Source organism: Cibotium barometz, chromosome 39 (assembly GCF_041138505.1).
Source record: "Cibotium barometz isolate CiBa-2024 chromosome 39, ASM4113850v1, whole genome shotgun sequence".
NCBI lineage: Eukaryota > Viridiplantae > Streptophyta > Polypodiopsida > Cyatheales > Cibotiaceae > Cibotium > Cibotium barometz.
Window position 1 is genome coordinate 22,066,526 of NC_141084.1, and position 7,950 is coordinate 22,074,475.

The 7,950-nt window shown below is 38.6% G+C and overlaps 1 pseudogene; it reads left to right on the top strand.

Moving 5' to 3' along the window:
- Positions 1 to 751: 751 nt before the first annotated feature.
- On the top strand, positions 752 to 1,783 carry LOC147615871 (uncharacterized; annotated as a pseudogene).
- Positions 1,784 to 7,950: the final 6,167 nt, after the last annotated feature.

Consider the following 7,950-nt stretch of genomic DNA (forward strand, 5'->3'; position numbering starts at 1 on the left):
GAAAAGCATTGGGAAGTTGCAAAAAGCATGTGAGAAGTTGAGAGATGCATATGCGGATGAGTTTGAAGGGGAGTCAAGTGACGATGATGGAGTGGAAGAGGAAGATTCATTGCTCAACCTTAGGTTACATATGTCACTTGCATCTGAGGAATGTTGTGAGGAGAAGCAGATCATACATAGCAATGATGTTGTTCATGTCATTCAAAGCGCAATTGAAGAGGCGGATACCAAGATGAATGAAGAGGAGGATGTGATTCAGTTGTTTTTAGGTTCCATGGATGATGTGCGTGGAATTACAGATAAAGAATCTAATCAAGAGGAATTCCCTGAAATCAGATTTGCTGAAGAGGAGAGGAATTTTTGGCAAATATGTCAGTTCAAGAAGAATTTCCACCAGAAAGATCCGCACAGGAGGATTTGCAGCCAAAAGATATTGCAGAATTGATATTTGAACCCTATAAACAAATTTTGCAATAAAAAAACCAGTGGGAGGAATTTCGAGCAAGCAGGTGTATTTCAGAGGAATATGGCGAAACAAGAGCGAAATCCATTCTTGTACATCAAAGCATGGTTGTTGCAGATAATTGTTATGGTCACATTTCAGGTGCTGCAAGAATACCAGAGGAGTTTCTAGATGCTAATTTTGATAGTTGGCGGATTCAAGCGGATTTTTCCGACTAGTATAAGTGATGTTGCGAATGATCAGGAAAATCAAAATTTTGACTCTGAATTTTTTGAAGGACATATTTTGATGTCACAAGTTGATATTCAGTAAGGAGATGTTTCAGTTACAAAGAATTTAAACAAGTGGATTGATTTTTGGTCTGAATCAAGTACAGGTCTTATGGATCAAATTGAGCATGAGGATTGTCAAGAGCAAGTTGTTAAAGAGTACAAAGTAGGTTTGACACATTTGGGGGATCAGCATATGATGTTTGACATGCAGGATGATGCAATTTCAAGCTTTAGCTCGATGGATGTGCATTTTGAACGAGATGTGGGACAGGTTGTTGTCAACCCAAACATAATTTTGTCAGAGGATGTGTGTTTTAAAGCTAATGAGCCAATAGAAGTGGATTCTTATAGAATGGGTTGTCAGATGGCAGATTGTCAAAATTTAGATTTTCATGTGTTGCAGATTTTGAAGTTGCTGAGATTGGGCAACGAGGATTGCATTATAGGATGCATTGTGATCAGTTTTTATGGTTTGTGGATCAGATCACATCTAAACAGGTTCAGAGGATTCCAGAGGATTATATGCGGATTATTTTCCTGATTTTTATGGAATTTTCAGATTTCATAGCAAACTTGGTTTGTATACATCTCATTAGGTTTCTTGCATATTGGTGTCACATTTTCATAGCAGATGGCCAAATAAACCTACACAAGTTGATTCAAACGGAATGTCAAACTCTTGAGGGAAGTTGCAAAAGTTGTTGAGGGTCAAAGTTTTGGTTTTGAAGTATCTGAATCTCTGATGTTGATGAGAAATGTTCAATCTAACTTTCAAAATGTTTTCATTGTGAAGAAAGTTGGTGATCAAATTGACTATTTGGCAGATTTGGGTTCATATTTCTTTGACAAAGGTTGTTTTGATAGCATTCAACTTGGAGGATGTCAAGTGCAGATATTTGACAGATGTGAAGCAGGTTTTACAAATCCGATTATGTCAAAATAGGTGTGGAAGATGAGATCGGATTCAAGGAAGAGTTATGATGCGGAATTTTAAGTATTCTGGAAGTGTTATCTGATTTGACAGTCAGGTTTCTTTCATTCTGTTTGACAAGGGAGTATGGTCCGATTTTCAAAATGCGGAGGAAGTAATATTTCAATGAACGGATAGGAAGTCAAATCAGTAAAAAGTCAATAGTGCAGCAGATTAGTCAAAAATAAGTAGAGCATTATGTTTCAAATGGAAAGTCAGTAGATATGCAAGATTTCAAAGAGGAGGATGTTTTGATGACATTTATGCTGATTTTGTTTTATCTTTGCAAGATTCTTTGCCTATCTAGTTTACGGATCAAGGGATTGTGGGTCCGATGTCAGCCTTTGGCTCAAGCCACCCGAGCTGTGCCAAGTGTTTAAGGCTGAAAATTAGATGCTACTTTTGTCTACTTTTTTGTCTTTCAAATTGTCATAATCGGATGTAGTGTGAAGTGTCTTTTGAAATCTGGATGGAAGTTAGAAATGTCATGCAAAGTAGTAGTGGTTATCCGAAATAGAAGAAGAAGGATTTTTCATTCTCAGATATGGAGATTTATGTAATCAGATAGTTGACAGTTATTTTGACAATGAAGATGCAGTGTGTTTTGTCAATCTGGTTGTCACTATGGCATTGTCATTCTGTAGTTTATTTTGAAGACTGATGTGATGAAGATGTTTTGGAAGTATTCTATGTAATGCAGTTTTGTGTTATGGATTAGTTTGTTGTGTGTTTGGGGTGTGTTTGGGAAGTGATATATAGTTAAACAGTTTGTCAGTTTGTTTGTCAGAAAGTCTAAATTTCCCTTGAAGTTTGTGAAAGATGTGATAAGCAGTAAACATCTATCCTTAGCTTCTCGGTTGGACCTCTCATTTTATTGCAACTTCTTTTATTTTCTCCTCTTTCTTTTGATGAATGGCCTTCAAGGCATTTGTAGTTAAAGGGCTATAGTAGCATGTAAGTTTGCTACCCCATTGAAGAATCCTTTCATTTCCACACACAACCCATGGAGGCATGCCAACTATGATTGATGTGATCAAGTACTTTCCCTATGTCATCCGTTTGTACTTTGGCCTATGTTTTTGGTTCTTCTGACTTTGATATCTTTTTGAGCTTTTCATTGAGCCACTCCTTGCACCTCATCTTTTTACCTATCATTCCATAAACAGCACATAGTCTGGCTTCTCTAAGCATTCAAACTTAAACAATTGATTAGTCATGACTTTTGCTGTCAACCATTCCTCGATGGTAATTCTTAATCTTGGTACTAAGAATTCCATGGACATGGCGACATTTGTTTTGTATGTCAACAAGTTTAAATGTATAGTGTAAATGGCTACCTTGTAGGCGATTCTATAAGCCCAAAGAGCAGCGTGCTGCTAATACCTTCTATTCTTAGTCATTATGTGAGGCTTTCACTATCTTGGTCATAATATCATAGATAATTGTATTAGTGCTCTCAGCTTGGCCATTGTCTTGGGGGTAGTAGGGTGAGGATTTATTGTGTACTACCATGAATTCACTCAGCACGAACTTGATTACATCATTAATGAAGTGACTCCCTCTAACGCTTTTACTAGTTTGAGTGGACACCCAAATCTAGTAATTAATTTTTTGTAAAAAGGAATTTGGTTATTACCCTAGCATTAGCCTTTATGGTACCACAAGCCTCAACCCATTTAGTACAGTAGCGTTGTAGTGGTAATGATAAATCATGATTACATTCCTTGAGCCACTTGACTAATCAGTCCTACAAAGTTAAGGCCTCATTTCCTAAACGGGATATACTACAGGGTTCAGGGTCATTTTTGTCACGGTGGTAAACCCCAGCGAGAATCGTTGGCATCCATTGCAGTCTTTTACAAATTTAGCTTACAAATTTAGCTACATCTCTAAATAAAGTAGACCACCACAAGCCTATTAATATAACTTTTTTTGCAGTGGTGTCTTTTCGAGAAATGTCCACTAGCTACATTAGAATGGGCTTGCTCATCAAGGACATTGATGTATTTGAATTATTGAGGATGATGATCTTGTCTTGGCCTTACCCACAATCAACTGTTAGGGGGATGCCTTTTTGATAAGGCATTTTGCCTTTTTGAGGATAGTGCCTCATGATCCTATCTTGGCCTAACTTGTACAATTACCCCACAATCAACTAGTACGGGGTTGTCTTTTTTATAAGGAGTTTTGCTTTATTTTGATTGAGGGGTCTCTCTTGGAGAAAACCATTAGCTAGATAATAGACAATTTCTTCGGCCCATTTTGAAACAATGCAGAGTTTGAATAGTGGGGCATCATGTAGTTCATCCTCCACTTCAACCGCCGATGGTTCTCCATTGGGGATTCATGTCACAAGCAATTGCACATGCTATGAGCCTTTTTGCATAATCACCACCATTAAATTAAACTCTAGTAGGATCAGAATCCATCAATTATCCTTCATGTAGTGCAAGGCTTATTGAAGAAGAACTTTTGATGGTCTATTAAAAACATGAATTTTCCAAAAGATAATGGCAGTATTTGTTTATAGCATATATCATTGAGAGTTCTTCTCATTTAGTGGTGTGGTGTGGTTTTTTTTAGCATCATTTAAGTGGTTTTTGGCAAAGCTAATAGGGAAATCCATGTTATGCTCTCTTGGTTGTGCCAAAATGCAGCCAATTGTGAAAGTTAAAGCATCTATATCCACATGGAAAATAATATCCCAGTTGGGAGATCTTAGGATTGTTATGCTTGGTAAGGATTTCTTGAGAGTGTTATAGGCTTTTTGACACTCAACCGTTCACTTAAAGATGACAAGTAGTCTATACAAGGGTCTTGCTATGTCAACAATGTACATGATTATAAATCTTTTATAGTACCTGACATGTCCCATGAAACATTGGACACACCCTTGAAGTTAGTAGGAGGAAAAACCTCAAGAATTAGCTTCACCTTGCTATCATCAATAGACATGCCATGTTCAGAAATAATGTGCCCTAGTATTACTCCATGCCTTACCCAAAATTTGTGTTTAAGTGGGTTAAGGGATATTCTATATAATCTGCATTTTTAAGTACCTTCCTAAGACACTAGAGATGTGCTCTCCATTTGGAATTGATGCAAAGGTCATCCATGAAAACCTCCTGGAACTCCCTAAGATATTCCTTATATGCTATGTACATGTCCCTTTAGAAAGTGTTTGGGATGGTGGATAGGCCAAATGGCATAATCTATATGCATAAGTGACCCATTATATGGTAAATAAATTTGATCACTTGAGTCTATTTCCACTTGGTTATAGCTCAAGAACCCATCAAAGAAGTTATAGGCCTCTTTGCATGATGCTACTTGTTTCAGCACATGCTTCGTAATGGTTCTTTACCATGGTTGCCTTAACCTTTTTGAGGTTAACAAAAACTTAGACTATTGGGAATAGCCATTCTATGTGCTCTAAATCATAAATGAATCCAACTTGGATGGGTTTGTCAATTTTGTCCTTGACCATTCTAGAGTATTTTGGATTCATTTGATAAGCTATGTGCCTTGATGGCCATGCTTCTTCCATAATGGGAATAGTGTGTTTGACCACCTCTAAAGGTACGCCCTTCATGTTAGTTTATTTCTAAGGTTGACCTAAGTTAGTATATTTCCAAGGTTCCCCTATGTCAGTATATTTCTAAGGTTGACCTATGTTATCTTTTCTTACCCCAACCTTCCCCACCCTACTCAGTTGTTTGTTACATGAGTGCATCTTCTATGGTTGGTGTGGCTTATGGCTCTTTCCCTTTATCATCGATCTTTGAATGCACTATGCCAAAGTATGCTTTTGATGAGGCTCCTTCAGGAAGATTCCATGAAGAATTTCCCATGAAGTTATCTTTCAGTGTATGGCACCTCTATGGCATGGTTCAACACTTTAATGTTTTTCTGTGTACAAGGCGTTATGCAAGGTTGAATTAAGGATTCATTCCAATAATCTCCTAGCTAGCTATTTGTTAGAGAATTTATCATTATCACAGCATCAAGAGTGAAGATATCTCACTCTATTGCTGATTTAGTCTTTTACCGATTCTTTCTCTTGATGTTTGACATGGTAAAGTTAATCTACTAGGTTCCATTGAGTTCCTTGGTGGGACTATCCAATTATATGAAAGTAATCTTCAAGGTGTCAACATTAGCCTTGTCCATTGGCTTCATTAATTGGAACCACTAGCCTACCTCCCATCCACCATGGTAAGGCCAAAGGCACTCACCCTTACTAGGTTATCAGTTTGACCACATGTGTCACACATCTAATCAAACACTTCCAAGCATGTAATGGGATCTTTAATCCCATTGAACTTGGGCATCAATGTTGTGATTTGCATAGGTTTGATATTATTTTGATTTCTAAGGTTCAGTCTGGAAGTGCGGCTCCTTGTACAATTGGTGGTGGTGTTACTGCTAGCCCCATTGCCATCCCCTCCCTATTTGGGCTGCTATCCTTAAGATATCTCCATTTGTTAGAGTAGAAAGTTGTGATGTAGTGGAGTTTGAGGCATTGATAGTATGGGTGTGGGTAGGTTGGTGTTAGCATTGGGTATTACCCTTGCCCTTGAGCCAAGTTGGAATACTATGGAGGGTAGCCATGTAAGGCTAGTTATACTATAGTGTGTATTCTCCTCCTAATGTCAAGTCTAGTCCAGAGCTCCCTGCTCCATGCCATAAGGTTCCCATAGTTGTATACCATCAGCTTGGATTGTCTCTTTAGCCCTAGTAGCTTGGGTTGTTGATGCGGCCTTTGTGGTTATGTAGAACGTGAATGCCCCTGTACTGCTTGTACTACCAGGTGGATGTTGCAAAGCCAGAAGATGCGGTGGGTCTCTAGGCTGTTCTAGAGAGCTAGCTAAGTCAAAAGCTGCAGATATAACCAGCAGATTTAACCACCACTAATCTGTGAGACCATTTGAGTTGTGGTTCTAGGGAGGATTACTACTTCCTCTATACAATTGGTGCTTCTTGTTCCCAAACCAAACTATTTAGGGTTCATATTAGGAATGGAGCCCCCATGCTTGGTCTTTCTAGTGGGTAGTCTCTCGCTTGTTGATGATTCTTTGACTGGGTCCCACTCGTCAGTTGGACCTCCTATGAGTGATGATATCTCTAATCACATCCACAATAATCCATTGGGTGGTTGTAGTGTCAAGTCACCACTCCTAACACAAGTTAAGTGCAGTGGTCCTACTTTTTTATGTTTTTTAGTCTCTGTGTTGGACTTGTGAACATGCATTCAGAAGTGAGAACATGAATTCCACTTTGGCATGCATGTGGCTAGGTGAGTTGGGCATGTACATGGCCAGGCCGCCCTAGTTAAACTTTGCGAATGTGCATTCACATCATCTTAGGAACATGTGTGGGGAAGCTAAGAATGTGTGTGGATAGGTAAGATCTATGAACACCCACATTCCAAAATGAGAATGTGCATGGCTAGGTTTCTATGGACTTGTGAACATGCGTTCAGAAGTGAGAACGTACATTCCTGTGCTTTGTCACATGCGTATTTAATTCTTACAAATCTTCCACTTATACAGTGATGGAAGTCAAGGCCACATGGTGATAGTCAATTTTCAACCTTTTTTATCATTATGATCATTAATAGGAAGAGAATTGTTTGACCTTTTCTTCATTATAATATTGTATATATCTTCCTTGTTATACTTAGGAATGTGCATTCCTACTTGTGAGAACGTTGTAAGGTTCCCTCCTTCCAAAATAGGGGAAACACTTAAGATAGTCCACTAAGTCTTATCTTGGAGAAAATTTCCTACTCATCGACACCTTGACCATGCAGAGATTCAAGGATACGATTCATAGATAAGACCTAGTCCTATCCCACAGGGGGAGCGTGGTCTTCTAAAAACCAAATCACCCATAGGGTAATTGATCATAAGTTGGGCAACTACTAGTCTTGATTCCTAGAGACAACACTTTTTTCCTCATCCATGCAAGGCAGAGCCACCGCTGTGGCCTAGTCTTCTAGAATAGAATTTCCTGAGAACCTTTTTATCTAGCATAGGGCTTTCACTTAATATGTTGGAAAGCTACCCGACTAATCGGATCCACCCGTCCCCACCGTGAGATGGTGCTGTCGAGGCATTCCATCCTCCCACTTTTCACCCTACTCACGCGTCAATTTGTTTTCTAATTAATCCTACCACACAGTTTGACATAAATAAACATATTCCTTAATTAAGGCCCTTTTCACAAGGTTTGTTAAAATAGCC